At 40.4% G+C, this 26,905-nt stretch overlaps 1 protein-coding gene across 1 annotated transcript in view; it reads right to left on the reverse strand.

Annotated features, from left to right (window-relative positions):
* Nucleotides 1–2,940: 2,940 nt before the first annotated feature.
* Nucleotides 2,941–26,905, reverse strand: part of ZNF365 (zinc finger protein 365) — a 98,435-nt gene continuing 74,470 nt past the window's right edge. The window contains exon 5 of the transcript XR_006887649.1: nt 2,941–3,292. The gene's annotated coding sequence lies outside the window, so the exon portion shown is untranslated. The remainder of the gene's footprint in view (nt 3,293–26,905) is intronic.

The following is a 26,905-nucleotide window of genomic DNA, read 5'->3' on the forward strand; positions in this document are numbered from 1 at the left end:
TACCTCACATCACCTGGAGATATTGGCCTTTACCTTAGAAGTAAAGGTGACTTCTGGTTGTCTGGGAAGTTACCGTTTGGGTCTTCCGGTTGTCTCTCTTAGAGAAAAGGTGAGTGTGTTCAGCATGTGGGAAAAGGAGGATACTGATTAGTTGAATACTAGAAAGGCCTGAGGGAGTTTGTGTTATGTTCACCAAATATTTTTGTTGCCATCCCTGTGGTGCCTCTCCCTGTGCGAAGATTATACACATCCCTAGAGTTGAACTCAGGAGTGGCTTGAGCCAATAAAATGTGGGTGAAAGTGATGAATGTCATTCCTAGGCAGAGTGTTAAGAGACACGGATCACAAGTCTCTTTTTTCTCTTCTATGAGACTGACAATGTTTCAGACAGAGTCTAGGTCCCAAAATGAAGATAACACACATCAGGTGATCTAAGATGAACATTTAATGTGAGCAAGAAATAAACTTTTATTGTTGGAAGCAACTGACACCTGAGTCATTTGCAGCATAACCTAGCTCATTCTGATTGTCACAGCAATAAACAATGCTAACAATATTATGATTATGTAAAGCTTATTCACCATATTCACCATACGTTCCAAGCAATGTGACTGGACCTATGAAGAAGAAGATATAATTCCACACACCTAAAGGAGAAAGCTGCCAGCATTCAGTGACACAAAATCTTGCTACGTTTACTTGCTTCATGTTTGAACTGTGACTTTTTTATATAGCATTTAGTTTCCCTGGATTTTCCGGTTGCCTTTCTTTTTGTTTTTTGGGGTTTTTTTTGAGACCTTAGTGTTCTGAAATTTCACCAGGATACACCTAAAATGTGAGTCTTTTTTCATTTATTTTGCTTAATGCTCTCTTTCTGAATATAGTCCCCTTCTCTCCATTGCCTCATCTGAAAAACCTACCCTAGGCTTTCAATCATTATTTAGCTGGTACTACCTTATGGTAGGTACCCAAGGGGTACACTTGCAGTTTTCTTAGAATTACGTTAGGTTTCTTCTCTTCCATTAGACTACGAGCCACTTGAGTTCAGGGACTGAGTCTTGCTCCACTTTATATCCCTCAGCTACCACGATTATGGGGGCAGAGAATAAGCTTATTAGTAAGATGCTGAATTTTTTACATCCTATCTGCTTCCTGGTCACAAAAGTGATTAAACAGAAAATGGTAAATTGGATTTTAAGGGACAACTATCTTCAGCTTTCAGTAATGAATGATGGACACTGTCCACTAATACCTTCAAGGCAGGGCAGGAAACATGAATGGATTCCAGCATACAGATGCTCTCACAGCATGAAGCAGTATATGGTGTTTCTCTGCTTCCTAAAATCCAGATCGTGCAAAGAGACAGCATTCATGGCCTAGAACAAGGCTGCTTCAATTAAAGGAACAATTTAGATCAAGTTCTTAGCACAGTTTGACATCTAATTTTATTTCCTTAAATATTTGACTTACGCATTCCTGCTTTTCTCCAGAGCTTCCATGAAGGAGGAACAAGAGAAGTCCATAATTGAACTTCCTAGCACAAGATCTTAGCTGATCTTAATGGCTTCTTTGACATCAGGTGTCAGAATAATATCTTTCTCTAGACCTAAAGTGAACTATGATCTTAGTTAGGGCCTCATGGAATGAGCAACAAGTGTATGGTGGAATTTCAGAGCTTCAAGAAAGTTTCTCATCCATCCAAAGTATCTATCCAATTGTTGACTGGTACCCCAAATTAAGCCTTCAATCTTTAGCTTAGAAGTTTAAAAAACAAACCTTTTTTTAATACTTGGATGGAAATATTCCATAGAAGCCAATTACAGCATACCTTGTCTCTCAAACCAGGTTCTGTAGAAACTCCAAGGAACGTAGACGGTTCTGAGGAACATAGCTTGTAAACCATTGCAAAGCTCAAGGCTATATCTCCCTTGAGACATGTGAATGAAAATAACTCAACTATGTCACCAGTTAGTGACACCTCAAAGTAGAGGAACTTGAGGTCCTTTCCTAAGAGAAGATTTTTCTCCTGAGTGAGGAGAAAGCACAATAGACACTGGTCCCTGGGGCATGGAGACACTTTCCCATCCTCTACCCTACAGAAAATAGATATGGAACAGGTAAAACAAAGGTTCTTCAATATGTTTCTGCACAACTTCTCAGAGGGCAAACCCCGATCTTGGCCACCTCCTTCCAGTAACCTAATACCCCTCAGATGTATTCAATAAGATCCATCTGAGTTTTAAGAGGGGCTCCATAAATACAAATGGAATTGAAGTTTTAGGCAGCCAAGAGTCTGCTAGCTTTCTGGAAGATTCCAGTCCAGCTCCCACACTACTGAGCTGCCTGCACCTGATTGGCCTTTCGAATAATTGATCACAGCTGGTGGCTTAATTGGGCTGTTACAGGAAGACCAGCTCTTTCTAGACACAAGGTTCCATCCTGCTGCAGTGCCCTCGGGGCCGGTGAACTCACTGGGAGGAAACATGACTCCCACTTCTTCAGTTGAAGAACTTGGGGCATTTCCTAGATGGGGCTCCACGCCAGGGATCTGGTCTCAGTTTGGTGGGCTTGAGAGGAGAACGCAAGTTCCCTCCCTTCTCCTCTGAGTCTTCTAGTGTCTCTCTAGTTCTGTATGATCTGCTTTTTAAGGTTGCATGGGGGGGGGGGGGGGGGGGGGCAGGGGTTTCTTTAATATCAGTTCATGGTAAAGCAGTCTGAATCAGTGATAAAATCACAATTACATGGCATTTTAAAATTTCTTTTTATTGAATTCAAGTTCTCCCAATAGCAGGGCCTTTGGCTCCCCATCCCATTTGATTGATCACTTGTCCATTGTGAAGAATTAAGAGATGATGACAAACTTTTACCCCTTCATGACTGAGATAGAGCAAGAGACTGGCCACAGTCCAGAGCAAGGCCATGTCTTGCCAGAGTGGCCATGAGGGCTTCATGAGGGGTGGAGGGCCGGCGATAGAGCTCTGACTGTGCTGAGGTGCATTCTCGTCAGGATATAGACTGACAGGCATTGTCCAAAGGGACATTGCTTACTTGAGGACAAGAAAGCAGACAAGGAGGATTGGAAATGGAAACAGTTAATGAAAAAGTTGGTTAAGTTGACTGGGCAGGACCCAGAGAAATTAAGCATGTCTAAAGCATCCAGTCAGAAGCAAGACCAGGTGAGCTGGTGCTATTGCACTGTGAGCTCCACTGGGCAGGGCTGAGTCCTCTTCTTCCTTGATGATTATGTCAATTTAGGAGGAAACATGCTGAGTTCTGAACTTGTCTGAGATTCCTACAGGATAGCCAAATAAAGACTGTCATCAAGATGTTGAATACACTTTCTCTCTCACACACACACATACACACACACACGCAGCCCACAGAGAAAATGGCAAATAGTATAACTTTCTATGAAAAATTACCTGAGGCTGTAGAAACACATTGAGGGAAAACAAACAAACAAAAAAGTTTATGAGAATAAAGAAACTGAAATTTCAGCAACTCCATCCAGGAATCGAAAGGCAAACTAACTGCAGTGGAGATGTTTCTTGCTGACCTACTGCCCTGTTTCCAGGCTAACAGAACCCTGATTTTGTGTTCTCTGGTCTGAGTCATCACAGCCTTCAAGGAAGGTGGATTCCAGCCCAGGATCATGTGATTCTCATTCCACATCCTAAGGATTGGTTAAACATGGACATGTGATATAATGCTGGCCAATGAGACATGAGAAAACTTGTGGCAACTTCCAGGAAAGCTTTTTGCTTGTTCTTTAAAAGGGACATATGGTGGGGGAGGGGTACTCCCTTTACTGACTCTCTCTTTCAGTGTTATCAAGTCTGCATGGGACTCCTGGAATGTGATAGACATTTTGTGACCCTGAGGAGACAAGGCTGATGACAAAAGCCAACATGCTGAGGATGCTTAGCCCTCAAACATTGATGTTTCAAAGATAGGAGGAAGCTTTATTCTTGGTGCTGTCAACAAGCCACTGAATTACCAACCTTTAAACCTCCTTCAGAACTTCCTGCTATAGGAGATGACAAATGTCTTTACTCCTTAAACTCTTTTTTCTTGGATTTTCTGCTCCTTGCAGCCAGAAAGCATCCTAACTGATACACTAACAAACCCTTACAGCCCTTACTCTTTCCCAGGCATGGGTCTAAGAGCTTTAGCCCATTTAATCCTTATGGCAACTATAAAAAAGAGATACTATTGTTTTCTTCATTTCCCAGATAAAGAACTTGGTTACAGAGAGGTTAAGTCACTTATTGGACGTCACACAACTAGTGGTAGAACTAGTATTACAAAGAGTCTGGCCCCCAAATCCAAGCACTTAATCAGGATGTTAGACCGCCTCTCAGATTAATTAGTAGATTAATTAGTTGGGTGAGTCCTATTCAAAATCAATTACTGGGAACCATTAAGAAAGGCAAAGAAGTCAACAGCAAAGTTTTCATTTCCTCTTCAGTGAAGTTCCTCTGCTCACTCTCCCTAACATCACTCAATTCCTCACCATCTTCCCGCCCTGCTCCCCAAGCAAAATCTTCCCTCAGATCCTGCTTCACCCTAAAGGTGTAAGCGACTAAAGAACGGGAGTGTCGGATATTAACAGCAATCAAAGCCTTAAACCAGCTTGAATTTATGCGTCAGCCTGCCTGAACTTAGCTGGTGAATAGTTCATTAAACTCAGATTTAGTAAGAGCTGAGATGACACAGAAGGAAGCAATGTCCCTTCCCGCAAGGGGCCTGTGGCCAATGAGAGGAAACAGGGAACTAAACTAGGGCTGATCCCGAAACTAAGGATGTAAGATACAGATAAGAGTGTTTGCCTCTTGGAAGGGCACTTGGGGGGCTGGGGATTGGGTGCTCTAAGGAACCAGCAGAGGAGGATGCAGTTTCCACTCCAAGTCCATTTTGTACTGTTCCATACTCTTAGAATTCTTTTCCATGTGCATTTACTACCTGTTCAAAAACATCAGAAAACTCAAAATGCAACAGATCTCTTCTAGAGGCATAGGAAACATGCTTTGAGAGTACAAAGAAGTAACAAAGGCAAGGAAAATGTATGAGTTTACTGAGGCTGCTGTAACAGAGTACCACAAACTGGGCGACTTTACAACAGAAATTTATTCTCTCAGAGTTCTGGAGGTCAGAAGTCTAAGATTAAGGTGTTGGAAGGACCATGCTCCCTCTGAAAACACTAGGGAGGGATCTATTCCAGGCCTCTCTCCCAGCCTTGGAGGCCTCAGGTGATCCTTGGCCTACATTCCAGCCCTCTCTCGTTGGCTATGTAGATGGCCATCTTCTCTCTGTGTCTCTCATGTCATCTTCCCTCTATGCATGTCTGTCTCTGTGTCCAAATTTCCCCTTTTTATAAGGACACCAGTTATATCGGATTAGGACCCCCTCTTACAACCTCCGTTTAACTTGATTACCTCTGTGAAGGCCCTCTCTCCAACGGAAGTCACATTCTGAGGTACTGGTGGTTAGGACTTCAACACAGAAATTTGGTGGAAGGAGGGCACTATTCAACCCATAACAGAAAGCTACAGGAAGGCTTTCTGGAGAAAGTCTACTCCTTTGACACTGACAGAAGACCATTTTGAGGCTTCTTTTCTTAGAACAATAAATTTTCTCAAATCCTTGTAATAAGCAATCCCTTGGCATTTTAATACAGTGAGATGAGACCACATGGACTCAGCTTTGAGGGGCACAATTTAGACAATGGTAAATGTAACACATGACAGGCACATGTTGAATCAGGGAGGCTGGTAACTAAGCAACAGGCTGTTTGTAATGCTGGGCACCCCAGCTCTGGCTTACTTCCCCCGTGTAACTACAAAATCAGAAAAGGCATATTGTTGAAGCTTGAACACTTACAGGCAATTTCCATTCTCATGCTACTGATATTGCATTTGTGGAAACATAAGGAGTCCCTGGTGGCTGATTTAACATATACCAATTTCTAGAATTTTACTTTATAACCAAATAGTGTATCCCGCTGAAGAGAGTGTCGCCTTGTACAGAGACAAGGTAATTTAAAAATCATGTTCAAGTTATGTTTACAATAAAAATTCAAGATACAGTAATGTTTTCTTTCTGGTTGACGTTAAGAGTTTGACTTGTAGGTTGCAATGCTAAAGAATGCAAGAAGTTAGAGAATAATCATAGGATTGTTGTACATCCATGCCAAAAATATAGACAATGGTGGGTATACAGTATTGGTAGCCAGGATTTTTCAATAGTAAGCCATATGATCAGAGATTAATATGAATATAAGAAACCTGAATTTTTAAAATAAGCATTGTGAAATATCGTTAAAGTTAATAAGTAAATTAAAATTAATTATACAAAGTAAAATTAACATATATTATGTGAATTAAAATTAACAAGTATTCCAAAAATGGATACCAGTAAAAATAAGAAAATACAAATCAATCAAGAAATCCATTAATCCTTGTTTTCAATAAATTGATCTGTTAACATAAGAATTTAGTAAATGTGGCATTTCAAGTCAGCATGGGAAAAATAGATTATCTATTTGATCCCTACTGCAAACTATAAATCAAAATAAATATCAAATGTATTTGTGTAAAAGTTTTAAAAGTAAAAAAATAATTATGCATGAAAAAGCTGAGGCCATTAATGATATACAGATGAAAGTACATAAAAATTTATAACTTTTCCATGTTAATGAATTATAAAAATTACAAGGCAAAGAACAACCTAGGAAAAATATTTGCAACACATAAAACAATAGCAAATTTTAAAAGGTGAGCACTCCAACAGAAAAGTGGTCAAAGTAAATGGAGGGTAATGCACAAAAAAAGAAATATTAACTACAGTAATAAATAAATGAAAAAAAGTTTAACTACAACACTGATCAAGAAAATGCAAATAAGATAACTTTTTATATATAATGCCTTGACTAAGCACAGTAAACCCAATGTTGCTCATAGCACAGAAGGTATGTATAAATTGGTACAACATTTCTGTGGGCAAATTTGGCAATCAAAATTATCATATCTTAGGATTTTATTTTTCCTAAGTTTATCTAGAAGGAAAATATCATGGATATATTTTATAACAGATGTTGTCAGTGTTCATCCACAGCCCTTCTGTGCATGCAACCTGGTTTCCAACCGCCAGGACTGGCAACTCTCTGCCTGAGATCTTTTCTGGGTAAGGAAGTGTGCCAGATCACACGTGAGGCTGGCTGGAAGTTCCAAGGAGTAAACACCCCTGGGAGCAGTCTTCAACCAATGATGGACAGGAGTTAAGGATTCCTCACCCTCAATGGGGACAACTGTGAGGTGAGTTCAATACAGACTCCCAAAGGGCACAGGGGAATTGAGCCCTCAGTTGCCCATGGAGGTAACCTGCTCATTAATCCACCCTGGATTGACTTTCTTCCTTTCCTTTTCTCACTTCTCTTACTGATGTTTCCTCGATCACTCTCAAATAAGCTTCTGATGCTCAAATCCCTATTTCTAGGTCAGCATCTGGGGGAACTTAACCAAAGATATATGCAAACATTTATTGAAAAAGATGTTCATCACAGTGTCATTTATAATAGTAGAAAACTGGAAATATCATACCTTAACAACAACAATAATAATAGATTCATGAACATTACGACGCAGTATATACCCATTAAAATATGATAGAATGGGGATAGGGAGGAATAAATAGGCAGAGCACAGAGGATTTTCAGGGCAGTGAAAATACTCCGCAGGGTACCATAATGATGATACTTGTCATTATACATTTGTCCAAACCCACAGAAGGTACAACACCAAGAGCGAACCCTAAGATAAACCATGGACTTTGGGTGATTATGATGTGTCAATGCAGGTTCATCAAGTGTGAAAAATGTACCACTCTGATAGAGGATGCTGATAATGGGGGATGTGCGGGGACAAGAGGCATATGGGAAATCGCTGTACCTTCCCTTCAACTTTGCTGTGAATCTTAAACTACTCTAAAAAAAATAGTCTTAATAAAAAAGTATGATTGAAGAATATTTAATGTCTTGAGAAGGAAAGCGATATAGTGTAATGTTGTTAAGGTCACAGGTTCTGGAAAGAGACATCATTTCAAGTTCTGGCTCAACCAATTACTAACTCCATGACTTCAGACAGTTACTTAACTTCATTGTCTGTTTCCTCACGTGTAAAATAAGAGTGACAATAGTATCTCATAGGGTTACTGTGACGTTTGAATAAGACAGTTCCTACACAGTGCTTAGCCTGGTGCCTGGCACACAGTAAATAACCCTCATCACTATCATTATTAGTATTACAACATGTTATAAAGTTAAAAATACAAGTTTACAAAACAGTGTGTTCCATCATTTTAACACACACTTACATATATGTATTCATAATACATACATATAAAAAAACTCATACACATATATATTTACAGAAGCCTTGAAAAAATAGGAAATACATGCAAAAAAATTAACTGTACATGACTAGAATTTGTGCACTACGATGGTAGGTATTTTTCTATGTGTTTTTCTATATTTTCCTAATTTTTATAATTATTTCTTTTGTATTCATATGGGAAAACTTAGAGAATTTTACAAATAATTTTGAAGTGACTCAAGAAGTACTTTAGCCAAATTTCTTCACATAAAAACACACGGATTTTGGCCCAGGTCTAGTCCAGTCCTTGTTGATGAAATCAGGAAGAATACTATCCAGCCAATTCAATCTTCTTGAGAACTGTGAGTGCCTTCAGTCAGGGACCACTGCAATTCTGGCACTAGGTTTATATTGTTGACAATGAGTCTCAGTGTCACGAAATAGAAGGCAATGCCTCAGAGCCATGCAAACACAAACATTGCCCACATTGAGCACAAGTGGCTCTAGAAACTGAGTATCATGATATGACAGATACTTGATCATTCAGGAAACTTCCACATTTAAGCACCAAAAGCAAGCAAAGAGATTAAAGCATGATTTACAACATCAAAATGAGGGAATTGCTTCTGAAAGAGAGATTTCATTTTCTCAGATAGTTCTGCCCTTCTTCAGAATTTCTGATTCCATTAAGTTCAGATCCGGTCACAACGGAAAGTAAGTCCAACGTCTCTTTTGGGTCTAACAGATTGATTCCCTCAGGATACTCTTCCAAGGACTTCCCGAAAGTCTTTGATCTGAGTTTGGTAAATAACTTCAACGACTTTCTGCTACTCGACTAACCAGTTAGAATAATCTAATCCTTGCAGCTGACTTCCACTTCTCTCAAATAACCCATAAATTGTCAAAGGTCAAGGGCATTAGAACAAAGAAAATCCACAATTTTGATCACTTTTAGCATTGAATCATCCAATGAATTAATTTGAAAGTGGTATGGTCTGAATTCTGATGAATCATACAACAAAAGAAGAAAACACCAAACTTCTCTTTGGATTTGGGGGGTGGGGCAGAAAGTATTTCCCTTTTCATTATAGATGCCCTATGTATGGAAAATGAATTCCACTTTTTTTTTCAGGTTTAGAGAAAATTTCTTAGATTTTTCCCACTTGCAGCAAATGGCTAATATACACTCAGTTTAGTAAGGAATTCTTTTTTCTTGTGAAAAATCTCAGCAAGGCTAGGGCCCTGTCAGGTTAGCCACTCAGATAACCTGCTGAACGCCCCTTGCTGGGCCAGTGTATGAGAAAAGGCTGAAGATTAAGAAAGACAGTAAAATACAGTATATACTGAGCATGATAAGGAGGCTAGAGCTACAGACCAAGAAGCAAAAGATGGAGACCCTGTGCCGAACATACCACCAAAGAGATTATGTGACCCTGACAATTAACAATTACTCGTTTGACTTCAGCTATGGTGTTTCCAACAGGAGAGCCATAAAGTGATGATCCACCTATACCCAAGCTCTAAAATTACAATTCTTTACCAGGAGACGAATATTCTGGAGTTTGTAGAAGAAAGCAGGAAAGTGAATACATCTGTCAAACACCAGTGAAACAGAGAAGAAGAGAGGAATAAAGCTAAAATGGGTTGATTTGACTGATTCTATGTGCAGACTCTGTTAGAGGCATTACCTCCCAATCCTTCCACCAACCTCAGGACCAGATCAACCGTTCATTCATTCAACAACTGTTTATTGAACATCTGCTATGAGTTAGGCTGTGTGCAAGGAGCTTGGGATGATACTAAACAAGAGTACCTCTCCTTATCCCCATGGAGCTTATATTCCAGCAGCAGAGACAGATTACATAGAAGTGATTTCAGTATGATCCTCTTATGTGTTGTGAAGAAGTAGGACAGGTTACTTTGAGTGGGAGACCATTTAATAGGGACATTATGTAATATGGGGATCATGTCAGGAAAGTATTTTTTTAGAAAGTCATATTTGCGATGAGATATTAAGTATGAATAAGAATTGGCTAGGCAGGCAGATGCAATGACATGCGTAAGGACCCAAAGCAGAAAAGAACATGGTCAGTCCAAAAGGCCTTCTAATCCTTACCCTGCAAGCGAGGCTTAGGTATAGATTTCCCTCTTAAATCGCCTAATCATCTCATTGCTAGCAGCTGTGGGGTGAGGTTTAGCATTAGGACTATTTGAGTTCAGAGGCTTTTCTTCTTCCTAATAAAGTGTGCCTGGTTCCTCTTTGATGACTCCATCTACATCTTGTTAGAGTAGGGTTTTGAGGTGACCCCCAAATGCACCCAGTTTGAGTCTCCCATCTGTTGGAAGAAGACCTGCTGCTAGCAGATCGTTCAGATGCATCCTAGCAAGGTTTGCCCGAGGCTGAGCGACTTCATCTGCTGCGAGTCCCGCAGAAAGGATTGGTGAAGAGCTAGAGAAAGGGCTTCATGTTCCCTGCTCCTACCAAGACAGACTGAGAAAGTGTGCCCGCATTTTGCAAAGCCGGAGTGAACACTGAGCATTATGTTTACACTGTGCAAAAGATCACTATTATGACTTATTTACCATCTTTAAAGTTTCTACTTACTGCCTAACGACACTTTTAACCAACTCTCAATGCACTGAGTTGATTATAGTTATTATTAAGCTGAAAGTTAAGAAATTGCTCACAAGAAACCTGCATCCTGTCATGTACCAAAGCCTCACATATTTGTCCCAGTTCCTTCTCTGAGTGCAGATAAACATTTCCCTATGTCAGGGGGCTTTTCAACATTTCAATGGCCTAGTGGGAAGCTCTTTTGAGCCCAGAGGGCAATTACTAAAACTTAAGGTAAGTGGGGAAGGGAACAGAAAACGTGATTGCCAGTCCAAACAAGGGAGGTCCAGGGGACAGCTTAAGTTGTACATTAAGAATAATCTTTCAGCTTTGACAAGAAGGTGAGGTGACCAGTAATTAGCCATTCAAGTCAAACCCTGAGCAGCATGACTGGGATGGGAAGTAGGCGGCTGCCCGGCCCACAATTCCTGGCATTTGAGAGCTTTGCAGGCAGGAACTCATCTTGAGATTAATAAAATGATTTGCTAGAGTGAATTTGTTTGTTGGTTTGTTTTTGAACATGTGCATTTTTATTTTTTTCCCAGAAAATATTGGCAGAGAAGGATTAGGGCACTAGCTAAACAATCCTTGACAAGGCCTGGGAAAGACTGAGAAGCTGGTGGAGCTCATCTTCTGTGGCCCCTAGTGCTTCTATGGCCTTGAGTGTACCTTTCCTCCCTCTTTTGCTCATCCCATGGTGCATATCCATCCTGGGCTGGCAGAGACAGATCCCTGGGAGCTGTCAGGGAATCCTTCCCATCAGCAAGGCATTCAACAAATATTCGAAATAAGTGTAAATCTCAGTCTGTAAATTCATGTATTCAAGAAACATGAATCTTTTTAGATTTCCTTATATCAAATTAAATTTGAATTCTGAGTATCCAGCCCACCAAGTTGGCAGGAAATTTCATCCAGCCATGCTTGGGATGCTTCCACACCCCACACACCAGGATTTTACAGAAGTCTGAGTCTTACAGAGTACAGGGTCTGATATGGTGTAGAGGGATTGGGAAGACACTCCACCAGGATTTTGTCATGTCTACACTAGTTAGTACTGAGAGAGTAATTGTCCCCAGTCTACATGGGCCACTCAGGTTCCACTTCTGCTGCTTCCAGGCCACATATGGGGTGCAGGAATCTTTAGCAAAGTGAGAAGACCTACTCCTGGGGTCCAGCCTACCTCGCAGCACATGCTGCCCTCCCCTCAAGGGGGGCAGTTACAGAGTGGTACCCAGAGCCCCACTGCTCATGGGAGCCACAGAGCTCTCATCCCTTTCCAGCCTAGGAAAGCCACTTCTTTCTTTCCTCATCCTTTGAAAAGCAGGCTGTCTCCTTTCTTGCCTTAAGCAAGAAATAACAAGCCTGACTGCTTATTTGAAATGAAGAGAAAGTGTAGAACATATGGAAAGCAAACACAATTGAATTCACCAGAGGCAGCTTCCTACATGGGGGTGGGGGGTGGGGGGCCAGGGAAAGTGGTGGTTGTAACATCTAACTGGATATCAAGTGAGGATCTCACATACTCAAAATTCCTTTATATATGTGTTTGGTGGTGGTGGGGGGTCCAACTTTGTACAAAATATTCCTATACACACTGGAGTAAGAGAATCACTGAATTAAACCAAAGAAAGGAATAAGAAGAAAGTCTATTTTCAAATATCTAACATCCTTAGTAGTAAAAAGAGGATGGGTGGAGAATACTAAAGTTTTCCTGTTTGCCTGTAGAATTTACATCATTCTGAATTAATATAACCTTAATATATCTTAATGGGCTTGCTTACTATCAAAAGGATTAGAGCCAGGCCTGATGGCCTAGTGGTTAAAGTTTGGCACTCTCACCACTTCAGCAGCCCAGGTTCATTTCCCAGCCATGGAACCACAACACCCGACTGTCAGTAGCCATGCTATGGCAGTGGCTCACACAGAAGAACTAGAAGCACTTACAACTAGAATATACAACCATGCACTGGGGCTTTGGGGAGGAAAAACGGAATATTGGCAACAGATATTAGCTCAGAGCAAATCCTTCCCTGAAAAAAAAAAAAAGGATTAAAGGAGAGAATTAGGTATTTTATGCAGGGATTAAAATTTTTATAAATTTTTCCCCCTTTTTTTTCATGTCCTACAGTTTTGCTATATATGGATTTATTATTTTCTCTTTAATCCTATATAGGACTTGTGGAGCACATTCAATCCCAGGATTATCTTTCTTCAATTCTGGAAAATTCTACAGTCAGCTGTTAATTTAATCAGGACTGATGTGACTTGATTTTATTAAGTGATCTCTATTGAGTAGTTACATCTGAGGCAGTGTATTTATGGGAATAGGATTGGGGTGGTGGTGGATAAACCCTGTGTGCCAAAGGGGAGAAGCTCTAAATGGAACTGTGGCATAATAAGAAATGTACTTGGTCTTTTCCTTGTTTCCTGTCACAGAGTTCCTAAGACTCTTGGAATTTCCTAAGTGATAGGAGTGTCTTTTGTTATTTAAACAAGCCCTTTTCAGAACACCTGAGTTTACGCTAATGTGGTGACTTACATAGGGCTCCTAGAGAGTCTCAGTGTGCAGCTGGTCACCAGAAAGACCAAGCGATTAGAAGGCTGGAGATTAAGCTCTATAAAAACTCTTGAACAATAAGATTTGATGAGTTTCTAGGTTGGTGAATCATGGAGGTACTGGGAAGGTGGCACACCTGGAGAGGTCATGGAAGCTCCATGCCCCTTCCCCCATACCTTGCCCTACGCATCTCTTCCATCTGGCTTTTCCTGAGTCATGTCCTTTTATAATAAATCAGTAAATGTTAGCAAATGTTTTCCTGAGTTCTGTGAGCCATTCTAGCAAATTATCAAACCCAAGGAGGGGGCCACGAGAACCTCAATTTATAGCTGGTCAGTCAGAAGTACAGGTGATAACTTGGACTTGCTATTGGAGTCTGAGGTGAGGGCAGTCTTCTGGGACTGAACCCTGTGGGATCGGATGCTATCTCTACATCGATAGTGTCAGAATTCAGTTAAATTTGTAGGACTCTCAGTCAGTCTCTGCAGAGAAGCGGAGAATTGCTTGGTGTGGGAAAAACACCCACCCATTTGGTGACCCAAATTGAAGTGTTCTGAGTGTAAGTATAGTGAGTAAAGGAGAAATAGAAGAGTTTTTCCTCACAGGAGCACTGTAAGAAAAGCCGAGGCAGGGCATCAGACGCAAGTCCTTCTCTGAAGAGGTGGGATGGAATTTCCTCATCTGCATCATAACAATGTTCAGAGGTCTTTCTCTTCTCAGACAAGATCTTAGTCAGGAGCCCAACATGTGAAGCAGCTGCCCTGGCTGAAGCAGCATTCCTCTTTCCTCTCTACCGGGGGGCAGCCCTGGAATTCCAGGAGCACCCCTGGAAAATTAAGAGACCCAGCCTACTCCACCAGCTCTTCCACTGCTGGGTTTGTGGCCCACATACCCCATAGATAGAATGCCCCGTAAAAGCTAATTAAACTGATTTTTAAAGAATCTCATCTCCCACAGTGGAAAAGTGTATTTTTGCCTTTGAGGTCTTCTCTATCATAGTTCTGGGGGAGTCAACACTAGAAGATTGTGTTAGTTATGCAGATGTAATTGTGTCCTTGGAGGAAAGCTTGGGTCTCTCTCTGGGATGAAGGAGACAGATGAGTCTGAATTTAAAGGCAGAGGGGGCCTTTTGATGACGTAGATCTGCAGACAATGACTTGAATTATTTGACTTCGAATTTTTAATATGAAATTGAAAGCCTTTCTGTGGGGCATGCCCCTCAGTTTATCATAAGTTCCACCACTCCCAATTGCTTTACACCTGGTGGGACTCAAATATTTATGGTGACTGCCTGGCCCCCTTAGCGTCTGAGTTCATGGACCCCTTGGCCTACATATAAAGACAGCACTGCCTCTGGCTTTTTCTAAACCAATGAGGCAAAGAATCTTCTTCACACATTCCATATTCTCCTTTGACCATTCAGTCTTCTTTGCTTTGTACTCATTTTTCCCACTACCACCATCAGAATCAATCTCTATTGTCCCTGCCAACCTTATTTCTACCTCTCTTTGGGCATAATACAGTCTCCTCCATATTACAATTTTGTGTATATGTACCTAATACTCATTAAACCATATTTCTGCAGAGACTTCGATAATGCCATGTCTTCATAAAGAGTCCAATAATTATTCTTTGACATGTTCCCAGCTTGGATCAGCTCTGCCCACCATGCTGTTCAGAATAACATAACCATTGTCACAGCTTCTAATACCATTACCACCTACCTCCACTGATATGGCTCCCCTCAAGAGCTGTTTGGGTAGAGAACAGAACAAGACAAGGGGCAAAGCATTCAGATCAGGTGATATTTGTTAAAAGAAACATGATGTGTGAAAAGAAAGGTACAGAATAAAATAGACTCTCATTTTTACAAGAGAAATGGGCTTCCTCCTTGCTGCTGATGGATTGGAAGGAGGGGAACATGAGAATGAGTGTTTACATACAGCAACCAATTGCTTGCTCCAGCCCTTCCAGCCTCTATGGGTCTGACGGGCTGCTGGTTATTGTAACAACAAGACCAAATCCACCACCCATAGGATGGCTCTACCTCCATCCCAGATCATTTTGGAACACCAGGCAAGGTTCACCAGTGCCTCTCCAGCTATGAAATGGGAAAAAGAGTATCACCATCATGAATGGAGCTAGTGTGTAAAATGAATAGATCATAGCAAAACCACAAGCAGTGCTATGCTACATTCATTTAAATGAAGAGAGCTGACATATTTTCCCAGGCTAGAAGCAGAAATTGCATTAATGTGCTGTCTGATTGCAATCAGGACTATATCACTTTGACTTTTTAATTCAGTTCAATTTTTTGTTACCCTTTATTAAAAACCATATACTTCTCTGCATTTCCCTAAATATTTTAATTGGTACATTTTAGACTGGATGTGTGCACATTCTCTACTAGCTCCCATCTGGGTATAATTTTCCATAGTCTCCCCTGATGATCTGCATTTTCTCCTTCAAGTCCTTCCTCTAAACCCACTTCTGTGGATCTTGCCTTCACATTATGCCATTAAAAGCTCCAGCTGGAAGGAAGTGCCTCTGAATGGAGTCCAAGGGAAGAAACAAAGAAGATGGAAACCAGATGCCATTTAAGTCATCCTCGTGTGAGTCACCATTTTCTCCTGGAAAGTGTGTATCTCAGTGCTGTGCACCTCTTCAATGGAGCCCACTAGACAGAAGAAACCCTCCTTCAATCTATGCGTGGTTTAGCCATCCTCAGTAGACCTCTATGTTTTGAATACTATTGGCATACAGTAAATGTACACATAGTACTAGCAATAACAGATAAATATTTATTAGTTAGGTTTGACCCAACATAAGATAGTCATTTGCTTCATGGGTCATTTACCCACTCGTATTCCAGGCCCCTAGCCACCATTTCTCATCAACTATGCTCAGGATTTGAAGTGAGTCTTCTAATTTGATAAGAGTTTATGGTTTAGAATTGTTCAGGATTAAAACAAACAAATAACAACAAAAACAAATAAACAAAACATTCTCTAACCTCCAGAGGTTAGAATCGATTGATTTTCATGTATACTTTTTCCTGTTTTTTAAAAACCAACTTAATCTGATTTCTGTGTAGTGGATCTTATCATCCCTGAAGTTAAAATCTGAATCATTTATTCATTCAGGTAGCAAAACAAACAACCAAACCAAAAACCCAGGTAATGTTACTTTTTTAAAAAAAAAAGAGCAAGAGGAAGATCCCTGTTTTCCCAGAGTCACTTTGAGAAACAACTTTTGAAATTCTTCTAGAATGGTATTCAATTAAGCAGGTGGCAAAAAATGTATTGGCAGGATCCACTTCTGTTTAAAAAATTATTACATATGTATATAATATTATATATTATTAAATATTGGTATATATATTTCTATGATATTATATATTTTTATATGTGTGTGTGTTCAAGACTGAGTGTGTACATTTATCTATACTCCCTTTCAAAATTCTGCTGGAGAGTCAGTAAAGGGAATAAATTGGCAACCCTGCTGAAGATAAAAAGAGGACTATCAGCAAAGATTTTGATAATTTTCTGGAGGATGGGAAGGAAGTGAATAATATTGATGGATGAAGCAGAGCAAAGAAAGCAGCATCCCAGATATACTCAGGAGAAGGCTGTAGAAAGGGTGGAAACGTTCTTTCCAAAGAAGCCTTGGGGAATCTCCACGCTGGGTATCAACACATTCAGAGCTCAGGACTGGAAAGGGGGCCAAAATCAAGGTTGTCCAGAGAAGAGCTGTAACATTTGGCCTTTCTCGTCCTTCTTCACCTTTCCCATGCGTGCCGATGGGCCAACAAGAGAAGATTCAGAAACCCTCACTCACGCCCCAAGATCTGCTTAAGAAATAAGACTGCTACCTGGGCTGAACTAAGGCTCTTTATATGAGATTTGGCATTCCACAGTGAAGCCCTGTGTTTTGGTGTTTTTAGGGGAAAAGAACACCATTTGCATGATTCCCTATGCTTGCACCCTAAAGGGAAGCTTGTCAGTTGACACGTCCCACCCATGTACTCAGCGAGTCCCCACCTTCAGAGGGATATGCCACTTGAGGAAACACATCTACCCAGTGGCAGAGAACTGCACTACCCACACCCAGCCACCTTACTAATTACCTAGCCCTTCCCTGATAAACATAAAAAAAAACCCTTGAATTATCAAGCTGATAGAAGTGGGAAAAGTGGAGTGAAAGAGAACTCTTATGAGTTTGATGAGCCAAAGGCTCAAGAAACAGAAGTTTAAGTATATTACTTAAAGTTATAATCATCATTGTGGAATCCATGTCCCCTTCACGTGACCAATAGAACTCTGATCTTGGTTTGGGGTGAGCATTCCTTTCCCTCTCTGGGTCCACATGCTTCGGGTGAATCTGAATGCAACATCTGCTCCCAGAATGAAACATGGGATCTAGGCCTAGGCCAAAGTGTGCAATCCATGCTCTTGGCCACAATCACTGGTTTTGAAATGAGAAAGCAAAGCTCATCTGCTTAGAAATATTCTTTTCCTCCTTCTCACTTCCATGGGAGGAGTATACTTCCCCATTCTATTGATTTGGGGTGCAGCCATGTGACTTTATTTGGCTAATGGGATGTGCTTGTGGAGCTGGTCTCGTGCTCTTGCACCTCCATCATCACATGAGAACATGCTTAGGTTAGGTCACCAGTCCCAGGAAGAAAATGAGAGACACACAGAGCACCGCCGAACTACCTCAGCCCAAAGTTGTGAGCAGTCCCAAACAAGATCAACAGAGCCACCCAGCCAAGCCCAAACCAAATCAGCTGACTTCAGCCAACCCACAGATATACGAGTTAAATAAATGCTTATAGTACACCACTAAGATTTTGTGCGTGTGTGTGTTTTAACTCAGCCTTATCGTTGGCCATAGTTAAATAGCACAAGAATAAAGACACATGCATTCTTTCCTGATTGTCTGGAATCTGAGAAGATACAAAGCTCTAGCTCTTGTAGCTATGCCATCACATAGAATTTAGGGATGATGTTACAGACTGAGGAGAGCTGGGCTGAAATCGAGTCCTGCTCACATTGTTTGAGCTCTGAGTTCAGCCTTCCTAATGTCAGTTCCGCTCTGTCTGTAATGTAATGTCTGTAAGTAATGTCTGATCTTCTTGTTTATATGAGCCAATAAGTTTTCCTTTTCTTGCTCAAATCACATTTATTTGGCTTTTTTTTCTCACTTGCAATCAGAAGACTCTTAACTGATGTCAAAATATAGAGGTAAGGGCCGGCCCCGTAGCTGAGTGGTTAAGTTCGCGCACTCTGCTTCAGCAGCCCAGGGTTTCACCAGTTCATGTCCTGGATGTGGACATGGTACCGCTTATCAAGCCACGCTGAGGTGGTGTCCCACATAGCACAACCAGAAGGACCTACAACTAGAATATACAACTATGTACTGGGCAAAGAAGAGGAAGCAAAAAAAAAAAAAAAAGATTGGCAACAGATGTTAGCTCAGGTGACAATCTTTAAAAAAGAAAATATATAAATATATATAGATGTATATATATATATAGATAGATAGATAACCAGTGGAAGAATTAAAATAATTAGCAAAAGTTAGGAGAGGGGAAGGATGTGGAAGAGGGGCACACAAACTAATTTCTCCTCTTGCATGGCATAATCAATCCAATGTTTAAAGTAGGTAAATCAAGAAATAGAAATATAGGCACATTTTCTGGACTTAATAGAGATGAATATGAGAAAAGACTGAAATCAGAAATAAACAAACGTGTTTAACTGTGATCACTGGACAGGAAGCACGACAAAGGCATAAGGCGTCCGTTTTTTATCTTATGTAGTTCCGTGCTGTTCAATGCACAGCCACTAGCCACAGGTGGCTATTCAAGTTTAAATGAATTAAAATTTGAATAGAATTTAAAACTCAGTTCCTCATTCACAGTAGTGGCATGTCTAGTGCTCAACACTACATGTGGCTAGTTGGTACCACACTGGACAGTGCAGATGCAGAATATGTCCGCCTTTGAAGAAAATTCAGTTGGAGCACGCTATAGTAGAGCATCAAGAGTCACTGCGCAAAATCGATTAATCCAACAACAGAGGTTTGAATATATCATTCAAAATTGTACCGTAGGGGTTTAAGGGTACAGGCCCTGGAGATAAACTGCTCGGGTTCAAATCCCAGCTCTGACTATTACAAATTATGGAACCTTGGGCAAGTCATTCTCTTTCTATACTTCTATATTTCTTTTACCCATAAGTGGCAAAATACACACAGAGCTACGTCACAGCATTGTTGTGAGGATTAAATAAGCTAATACATATAATAAGTTATTGCATATTTTATGCTTCTGAGTGTCTAGCATGTGGTAAGCACTCAATAATTATTCTAATTTCTATCCTTTTGTAAGTTAGATTTTATTTTACCATATGCACCTATTTTAAATAAACTGTGTGTATATATGAGAGATTTATCTATATTTAATATTTTATATGTGACATATACACACACACATCTCAGCTCCAGTTCATGGGATATAAACATTTTCATTTTCTTCTTTATACATTCTATATTTTCCAAACTTTTACAGTGACCATGTATTATCTTTATCATCAGAAAAAACAAAATGTTTATTTTTAAAGACACCAACATATTTTGAAATGAGTAACATGTTAGCTACATCTGGATCATTTGCTTTTGTTGATTTGGTCCCCAGGGGGCCATTATATAATCATTGTCATTAGTCAGTCAGGGCTTTGTGACCTCTTTCCTGGACTATTACAAAATCCTCCTGGCTGGTTCCCCTCCCCCTGCCCAGGTCTGCTCCAGCCTCCCAGTCTAATCTCCACGGTGCTGCCAGAGTGAGCCTGCCACGCCACGACACTTAGCAGACTCCTCTGCTTAAAACCCGTCAATGTTTTCTCCTCCTTTAAAGTTTAGTGCCCAGTCCATGGCATGGCCCAAAGGCTTCCCATTCTAATCTTGCCTGCCTTTCCACCTCCTACCACCCCCCAAAGGCATCCAAGCCTCTACCCCCAGACCACAAGAAGGAACGCTTCTACATCCTTTCCATCTAGGGAAGTCCAATTTATCCTGCAAGACCCACCTAACACTTGCTTTCTGTGCAGGTTTTCTAGTCTCCCAAAGCAGAGCTCCAAGCTCCCGTCCAACTGCGCCTCTGACTCAGAGCCTGCTCTGCCGAACAGCAATCATTTGTTTACATTCCTGACTCACTCTCAATGATGTGCTCCATGAGGGTGTGGCATCTTTGTCTTCCCGCGTCTGTCCAAAAACTGACCCCAAATAGTGCTCAATACATGGTTGTTGCACAGATAAATTCAGGAAGAAATTATTTTAAGATAACTTTTATTGTTTTACTAAAACAGTAAGGGTTCATGGTAGAAAAATTAGAAAATTCAGCTAAGTCAAAAGTAGAAACTGTAAAGCAGCCATAATCCCATCACTTGGTAACATTTAACACTCTGCTATACGTCCAGGCTACTGCAGAAGTTCTCAAACTATCTCAGTTCATGGAACCCTTAGTGTTTCAGTAATTTTTTCTGGTAGTTCAAACCAATATAAATTATGTTTATTATGTAGTTAGGTCCAAACAAGTTAATAGTAGTTAATAGTAGTTCACACAGTGTCCAGAAGTGTTGTTTCTCTTGAAAATTTAAAATATCCCAGGGGGCCCCTGTGAGTTCATACAGTTGGCATACAGTTTGGGAAACCCTGGTCTAAATTTTCTAAACGGATTTTTAAAAAATGTCTATGTTGTTATACTATATAAACTGTTTTCTTAACCTGTTATTCCTAGCTAATAATAAGTAAAAAACAACTTTCCTTCTTGGTAGCTGCTTATCTAAAATATCAAATATTTGATGAGTACCTAATATGTTCCTTATGAGGAAAGTATAATATTATATCATTATTTTCATGAAGAAACTGAGACACTGAAAATTTAAGAAACTTGCCCAATGTCCCACAGCTAGTAAGTGGCACACCAGGTTGTACACCCAAGAAACTGAGTTCTAGAATCCCTACTCTTAACTACCTCACTCTAATGCCTTTTAACATTCACAGCATCATTTCGATGAGGGAGTCAAGACACAATTGTACCCTATTGTAAAGATATATTACAATTTATTTTAACAAATTCCAAATATTAGACATTTAAATTATTTCCAATTTTCACTGTTTTCGAGAACCTTGAAATGAACATCTTTGTAACTAAATCAATCCCTGGATGCTATCATGTTTATTTCCTTGGGGAAAATTTTCTAGAAGTAGAATTACTTTGTCAAAAGGCAAGAGACATGTAGGGGCATTAGTTGGTGCGCCCCTTTAAACGCCATGCGTCCTTGAGGCTCCTTGTCTGGGCTAGGTGCCAGCACTCACGATGATAACAGTCCTGGGTTTGGCCAACCCAGCTGCTGTCTCTTGGGAGAGTTAGCACCAAGACCCTTGCAGTCTGAGGGAACACAGAGGCCCTCCAGGAGGGGCTCAGGTCTTTGGAATGCAGGTCATACAGGGGACAGTCCCCCTTGGAAAGCATGCAGCCTTTGCTCCTCTGCCTACTTAAGCCAGCTTCTCTTAGGGGATGGGAGCAGATGCACATTGCCTGTCCAGCCAGTTGCCACTGGACCTTCCCTGTAAGTAAGTCCCAACAAACCTATATGTCTCATTCACTGTCTCCAAGTCTTTTCTTTGGTCTCTTGGCACCCTAACCCAGACTGCTCACCCAGATAGGCATGTAGTGGAACAAGATGCAAACTCCAATGTTTTTGGTACATATTGTCAAGTTATTCTACCAGATGAGTTAAACAAATTTCTATTCCACTCTGTTTTTTCTCATCCTCACTAATACTATTTTCATTCTTTAAAAAAGAAATCATTACCAATAAATCAAGGAAAAAATGTTGTAGTTTATCGTTATGTTAATTTGCACTGCTTGATGTTTATGAGGTTGAACATTTTTATCTTAATAACCAGAATTTATTTTTTACTTCAAAAGAAAGAAGCAAAGCCGTAGAAGCAAGATGACAGCTGGACTATGGTTGGGAAAGTCCCTTGCTGGAACTGACTAGGTCCCGTTCACATTCAACTCAAGCTACTCTGCAACCCATGTCCTATGCAATGAGAAGGGGATTGTAAACCACAGTCTACAGTATCCAAGATGGCATTATTTCTGCAACCTAATTTTCCTAAGGCAGGAAAATATACTCTCCTTTTAGAGTATATATCCACAACAAAGAATGGATTTATGGAATAGAGGAGAGAACAATAGACAAGGATTCAGGGGATCTTGGGCCCAGTCCTACTGCGACTATAGAAGAATCATTTAACACCTCTTAGTTTCAACTTGTCTACTAAAATGACCAGTGCTTTTCAAAGTTTTCACAGAAATAGTCCAAAGATATAAGAGAGTGAAAACTTATTTCTAGGGTTAGTACCTGGGATGTATTGATCCAGAGAGACCCACGTCAGATGTGTGGTTTTTCCTTTCTTTAAAATTCAGACCAAAATGTCGTCTTCTCCATAAGATGTTGGTGTTTTTAATAGATAACCACGTTTTGTCTATTTGTTCTCTTTGTTGTTTTTTCTCAAATAGAATTGGTGCTCTGGAGGGTGTGCCATAATTTAATATGTAGCTTCAAGAGCCCCAACACACTGCCCCGTACTCCACTTTGAGAAACAAGGAATTCTCTCCAAGATTCCTTCAACCTTCATCAATGTAAGATTCTAGAGAACAAGATCTACTCTTCAGTTAACTATAAAATGTGAGGTCATTATTCTGGGGGTTAATTTTCCTAAAGGGGTCAGAATTTTTCCTTCCTGTCAAGATCCTTGGTCCCTGATACAAAGATGACCCTTCCAGTCAGGTCAGACCATACCTGTCCATCATTGAATAGGCTGAAAATTTAGGTCCACATGCTAAAATCACTAATGATAATAATATTCCCAGCTTCACCCTGAAAGTAACACCTGTTTTCTCAAATAACTTCCTTCTTTCTACTCTGAATTTGTTTCATGATAGAAGCAATGAGATGCAGTAATGGAGAAATACTGTTCTTGGCATACAAAGATCTAGGCTGACATCTTAGATCCTGAGCGAATCACAACTTCCCTGAAATTCAGTTTCTGCTTTGGCAAAATAGGAATAACAATGGTTCTTATCTTGCCTACCTGACAGGTGCGTGATGCGGATCATATAAACAAACCTTGGGGCCAGGGGTAGGTATTACTTTTATTATTTAATATCCTTCCTTAATTCAGATTGAAGAAAAAATTACTCATCACGACAATCCTTCAGTTTGGAATGTTGGTCGTTGGGAACTGTGTTCCAGCTCTGAGAAGGCCGAACCCTCAGCTGGATGCTGCTGTGGACCTGCCTGTACAAGTGCTCACCAGACACAGGTGAAACCCTTTCAGAAACAATGATGGGCATTGTTGAACTGGGTGGGGCAAGAAGAGGAACGGCAGTAACTACAATGAACCTTAGCCAAGCCCCCTTGTGACAAGAAAAACTTTCTCCTGTGTTTCCATTTTCTAATTAAGTAACACTAAGCTAAAAGATTTAAAACTCGTGAGGCATCTATATCTCAAGGCTGTCCAGGGGCAGGCAGCAAACGCCTCGCATTTACCGGGAATGAAGGCTGCAGCCTCTACGCCAGCTTCCACTCTTTTGCTGTCTCCAGCCCTCACCCTCGTCCTCCACTGAACAAGTCGTTCCAGGGAGTAGGAGCCAAGGCTCATCTCACTGCCAAGCAGTGAGGACCCTTGAGGCTAAATTAGACAAGCTATTAACTAGCAGCTCAAATTGAGCAACTGGAGAGAGGAGACAAGCACAGACGAAGACCACAAGCAAAACAAGGGCAAAAATCACAGTAAGATGGAAAATGTGGGTGCCAAAGCAATCAGAGAAAAAAGGAGTTTCAAACCCAAATCAGAACATGTGGGAAATAGAGAGATCACAGGTAAAAGAAGTCACCAAACCTCTCCATATATCTCACATGTATGGGGATCCCACCGTGTAGTTTTCCCCAGTCTGCAGCCATTGTGTACTGAAGTTTCCTTTGGCGCAAGGGTAGATGAGTTTATAGGTCTAAAGCCTGGGCACAGAGAAGCTGTCCTCAATTGAGACAAACAGTGAACAAACCCACACGTTTGCTCAGAGATGCTGAGTTCACCCCTCTTCTTCCCCAAATAATGGTTTGTTTCAGAAAAGCTCTTGCCTTGACTACAGGCGATGAATGTAGAAAAATGAACTTTATGTCACAGGAGTATTTGCATTTCCTGAGGTAGAACAAGTCTCAAATATTAATTTCATTTGCCAAGAACAATACCCAGGAAATATTAATTTAAGCACAAGTCAGACATTTATAAGTTATTCTTCCCACATTGGTTTTTCATGTCTTTAGTTATAGGCATACGCCATGTTACCTGGTCATCTGTTACTAGTTTCTTGTTTGTTTTTTGTTTGTTTGTTTGGTGTGTGCTTGTCTTGCTTGTTTTGTTTCTTTGTTTTTCCTTCTCTTAGCTTCATTTAGAGGGGTATAAGGCAGCAGAATAGAATAGTGGTTAACAGCACAGCCTCTGGAGTCAAACACCCAACTCTACCCCACAGGGCATAATTTCCTGGGACCAGCATAAAATGAAAATGCGGGGCTCCTTGTGCAAAACTTGTTAAGAATTTTGAGATGGTAATCTCAGGGGATTAAACCAAATACAGAGCTCTTCTGACCACAGGGCCGTGTATGACTGACTGCCCAGGTCGCATGTCCATGAAGTCAGCCCTACTGTCCTATGCTATGTGACTTGAGAAAGTCACCTTCACAAGCCTCAGTCTTCTTATCTTTAAATTAGGGATAATAATAGTACTATTGGCAGAGTTGTGGAATGCTTAAATCAGATGATAATTGTAAAGTGCTTTGCAGAGTGCCCAGGACATAGCAAGTGCTTAAACATTATTAGCTCTTGCTGTCACCAATTACCTGCTTATGTCATAATGCTCTTAAGAACCTTAATTAAAACAGCAATGAGAAGGGCCAGCCCCATAGCCTAGTGGTTAAGTTTGGTGCACTCCACTTTGGTGGCACAGGTTCACAGGTTTGGATCCTGGGTGTGGACCTACACCACTCATCAGCCATGCTGTGGTGGCAACCCATATATAAAGTGGAGGAAGACTGGCACAGATGTTAGCCCACAGGTAATCTTCTTCAGCAAAAACCAAACAAAAATACAAACAAACAAAAAAACCGGCAATGAGATACCTCTACAATCCTACTAGAATGGCCAAAATCCAGAACACTGACAATTTCAAATGCTGACAAGGATGTGGAGCAACAGGAACTCCCATTATAATTGCTGGTGGGAATGCAGAATGGTACAGCCAGTTTAGAAGACAGTTTGGCAGTTTCTTACAAAACTAAACATACCCTTACCATTCAATCCAGCATATGCAGTGATTGCAACTCCTTATCCAAAGAAGTTGAACACTAACGTCTACACAAAAATTTGCACATAGACGTTTATAGCAGCTTTATTCATAGTTGCCAAAACTTGGAAGCAACCAAATAAACTGTCGTCCATCCAGACAATGGAATATTATTCAACACTAAAAAGACATGGAGAAACCTTAAATGCATATTATTAGGTGAAAGAAACCAATCTGAAAAGCCTACATACTGTGTGATTCCAACTATATGACGTTCTGGAAAAGATAAAACTATGAAGATAGTAAAAAGATCAGTGGGTGCCAGGGGATGGGGGGTGAGGGAGAGATGAATAGGTGGAGTACAGAGGATTTTTAGGGCAGTGAAAATATTCCATGTGATACCATAATGACAGATACATGTCATTATACATTTGTCCAAACTCATAGCGTGTACAACATGAAGGGTGTATCACTGTGTAAACCATGGACTTTAGGCGATTATGATGTGTCAATGTAGGTTCATCCTTGGTAACAAACATACCACTCTAGAAGGGGATGTTAGTAATGGGGGAGACCATACATGTGTTGGGGCAGGAAATATATGGGAAATCTCTGTACCTTCCTCTCAATTTTGCTGTAAACTTAAAACTGCTCTAAAAAAATTCTTTAAAAAAAAAACCTGATAGCCAAACAAAATGAATAATTGGGGCAATAATTAGGTAATGTAGGACAATCACTACTACACTCTTTTCTCTGCTTTTCTTTGAATTATCTGGACAAGAAAGCTTTAACATAAACTGCTCAATTAATTACTTTAATTATTACCATTCACTTTGGCTCTGAGTAGATCCAGTCAGATAACATTTAATATGAAGTTGTAAAAATATGTAGTAAAGATCAGATGTTTACGTTATTCATAAAATCAGTCAGGTTAAGATTCACAC

The sequence above is a fragment of the Equus quagga genome, chromosome 2, assembly GCF_021613505.1.
Source record: "Equus quagga isolate Etosha38 chromosome 2, UCLA_HA_Equagga_1.0, whole genome shotgun sequence".
NCBI classification, from domain to species: Eukaryota; Metazoa; Chordata; class Mammalia; order Perissodactyla; family Equidae; genus Equus; species Equus quagga.